This window comes from Sapajus apella, unplaced genomic scaffold (assembly GCF_009761245.1).
Source record: "Sapajus apella isolate SASKATOON/1434 unplaced genomic scaffold, GSC_monkey_1.0 scaffold3, whole genome shotgun sequence".
In the NCBI taxonomy this organism is placed as follows: domain Eukaryota; kingdom Metazoa; phylum Chordata; class Mammalia; order Primates; family Cebidae; genus Sapajus; species Sapajus apella.
Genome location: NW_022436943.1, coordinates 38,553,842 through 38,558,003, shown reverse-complemented (window position 1 = coordinate 38,558,003; position 4,162 = coordinate 38,553,842).

The following is a 4,162-nucleotide window of genomic DNA, read 5'->3' as shown; positions in this document are numbered from 1 at the left end:
TTTAGTATATTAAATGTTCTCCAAAGAGATCTACAGATTTGATACATTCATTATTAATACACTATTTTGTATTGGAAATGGGGATGGTATTCCTAACATTCTTGTAAAATTTCAAGGACAGATAAAATTATCTTGAAAAATAACAACAAAGTTGGAGGACTCATACTTCCTGGTTATAAAACTTAATAAAAGACTTTAGTAATAGAAAGAGTGTAATTCCAGCATAAAAATAGAGGTATAGCTTAGTCAAATCAAATAAAAATTATAAATAAATTCATATATCTATGTTCAACTGATTTTTTACAAGGGTACCAAGACGATTCAATCAGGAAAAATAGTCTGTTAAACAAATGATACTGGGACAACTGGATAGCCATATGCAAAGGAATAAAGCTAGGCCCTCATCACATAACATACAAAATTGATGAATAGACTACAAAAACATAATAGATTTTTAAATCTTGGAGAAAATATAAGGGTAGATCTCCACAACTTGTAGAACATATGGTTTGATAGAAGAAATATATATGAGTCAAGTTTCTTCATGGTTTGCCAATGGATTCTTAGATATGGCACAAAACTATAACTAACTGAAGAAAAAATAGAGAAATTTAACTTCATCAAAATTAACTTATATGCCACAAAGGACACTATCAATAGAGTACAAGGACAGTACACAGAAGACAGAATATATTTGAAAATCATAAATCTGATAAGAAATCCATATCTAGATTACATAAAGAAGTCTACACCTAGACTAAGAAAATGAACATTTAATTCAGAAATGGGTAAAGAATTTGAATGGAAATTTCTCCATAGAAGATATACAAATATCCAACAAATATGTAAAAAGATGCTCAATGTTATTAGTCATTAGGGAAAAGCAAACCAAATCCACAATGGAATACCACTTTGTAATATAGTGGCTATAACTTAAAAAAAGAAAATAAATGTTGGCAAGAATGTGAAGAAATTGCAATTCTTGTACATTACTGATGTGAACAAAATGTTGTGCCACCACTGTTGAAAGTGGTTTGGTGATTTCTCGATATCTTAAGCATTGAATTACCAAATGACTCAGGAATTTTCCTTGTGGGTATATAACCGAAAGAATTGAAAGCAAGTGCTCAGACTAGACCTCGTACAGAAATGTCTGTCACAACACTATTTGCAATAACTACAACACTATTTACAATAAATATGGAAAAAGGAAATGCCCATCAACTAATGAATGTGTAAATGATATTTGTATTCTTGGAATGGAATATTATTCAGCACTTAAATGAAATATAAAATGTTGCAAAATGAATGAGAATTATAAATGTCATGATGAATAAAGGAGCTAGAATAGACAAATTCATGGAAATAGAATGCAAATTATTGGTTGTCAGAAGCTTGGAGGAAGGAGGAATTGAGAATTAATGAGGATGGAGTCTCCTTTTCATGTGATAAAAATGCTGTGGATCTAGGTAATGTTGACACTTTCACAACACTGTAAATGTATTAAATGTCACTGAATTGCAGACTTTAAAATGGTAAAATTTTTATATACTTCACCACAACAAGTGTTTTCAAAGACTGTGTAGGGGAAAGAGGGACGTTAATTCTAGGTTAAGGTTTATTTAAATTTGAAGCCCAAATTCATAATTTATTAACTGTGATTTCATGGGCAAGATACTTAGCTTTTGGATTATAAATTAATTGACTATATTATGGAAGGCCATTCAATCGCTATATATTTTATGGAGTCAGAGACTGTTGTAGAATGTGAAAAAAAAAAAAAAACCAACAATATTGATCCTTCATGCTGTGGAGCTTACAGGTCAGTAGAGGGACTAGATATGCATCAAGCTTCTACAGGACTAAAAATACAACAATAACATTCTTAATGTTTGTCACTGTTATTTGAATTAGGCATATGTTATGCCAGTGAAATACTAAATACAAGGTTGTGTTATTGTTATTAAGCTTTTAACTTTCACACTGAAACTCATTCTATTCCAGAGTGAATATCTCATTTCAATCATCTTGAAAATGTGTGCAGTGAGTCGAGAAGTTGACACATTGATATTTATGGCTAACTCAGTGAAAATCATTAGCACCTCTGAGGTTTTAAAACCACACTCAAGCAGGTATAAAAGCACATTTACACGTGTACAACACACATCCCCACACACATATATATTACTGAAAATATGCAGAACACCTTTTTGTTATGTCAGAAAATAGTATAGCTTTTAGCTAGTGAATATTTCTAATCAACTCATAACTCTACTTTTCCTATGTTTATGTCTGTGTTCAATACAAGGGAGTCTAGTAAAGCCAAAATGAACCTCTTTATGAACTTTATAGCAAGCTGAAATCTATACATTCTTTTCAAACAATATTAAACCACATATACTTGGTGTATGCTATGAAACCACAATTCCATTTACAATATTTGTATAAAATCTCTTAATGGTATCTGGCTACTTCAGATTCTAACCATATGTAGTGCCTTGATGATAATAAGCCTTTGATCTTGGAACCACAAAGAGAATAAAATTCAATCAATCTTATATTTAAACATACAATTGCATATTTAAACACACTAATACATAATAGACCATACATAATAGCAATAAATATTCAAATTTTAAATTTAGAATGATATATTTTTGGCAAACAGCAGAGCTTCATGAGCCCAAATATTATTCTTAGTATTGCATCTTATTTTGTGTAGTACAAATATACTCACACTGCTGGCAAAACAAGAGATCCTGAATCATTCCAATCAGCTAACTATAAATTCTGACAACTGAAGAATCATCAATTCCCTTTCTGCTTTGTGCTATGCTGACATGTTTAAATATTTGAACAAGCACTTTTTTTGTTGTTGTTAACTGATCTTGTTCCATGAACTCAGTCTTTCCAAGACACTGTAGTGATAGACCATTACGTGCTATTTGAGTAATGTTTTCCTTTGCATGACACTTACCTAGACTTTAGTATTTTCAGGTGGTTTCCGTAAAAAGATGCTAATAAAATAAAGATTTTGCAACAATTGTTATTATCAATATGACAAATAAACCAGTACTATCTGATATTAAGTTTAAAAAACTTGAAAATAGCACAATATAGCATATGATTTGTTTTAGGATATGGTTATATGAGACCTCAGGACACCCATGTTGTCATATTATAAATTTAATATATCTAATGTTTTTATCATTATAGTAATGTGTTTTCTTTAACTTGTCTTTTTCTCCAATTTGAGGACATGAAAACCCTCTTAATTTGAGGAGCTATTTCTCTCTCATTGACAATGTATTTCTCATAGGGGCAGAAAATCATGTTCATCTCGAGCACAGCTGATTGATGAGAGTTTCTGAGCACTTTGCACATGTTAACTCATTTATCCGGATAACATTCTTATGGTATCGGTAGTCTTTTTTTCTTCAACCAAAATTAAAACTCTTTTGTTAGAAAAGAATGAATGTTGAAAGAAAGACTACTGATACCATTAAAGATTTGTTCTGGTTGCTCCTGAAGCCACCTGTATTTCTTGCAGTTTGGCTGGTCATGAAGTTTTCCTCTTCCCTAAGCAATCAAAATAGATTTTCTAATATATTCATCAAAAACAATGTTTTAAAAATAACAAGTATGCTTGCTGGATTACTGAAAAAGAGGTAAAGGTGCTTTCAGGTGAGGTTAGAGAGGTCATAGGAACAGGGGCAGATGTTACAGGGCCTTATAGACCATTGTGCAGACTTTGGTTTATACCCAGAGTGAATCTGGAAGCCATTCCCGGATTTTGAGAAGGGAAGTGGCATAATCTGACTTAAGTTTTTAGAGAATAGCTTAAAGTGTTAAGAATCAGAATTAAAGGAATAAAGACGACAAACTAAACTGGAGTTTCTTCAATAAATCAGGTGAAAGGTATTATGGCAAGTACCAAGGTAGTTAGAGTGGTGATAGTGAAATGTTGGGGTGGAAACAGTAGAATTTTCTGATGGCTTACAAGTAGTATATAAGAGAAAGAACAATCTGTGATGATCCTAAGAATTTAGTCTGAGTATCTATCAAATGAAATGGAGGTTTTATGGTAGGTTTTAGGGGGAATATCAGGATTTCAAAACCAAATGAATAGAAAGAGCGGTCAACGGTATCAAATGCTACATAG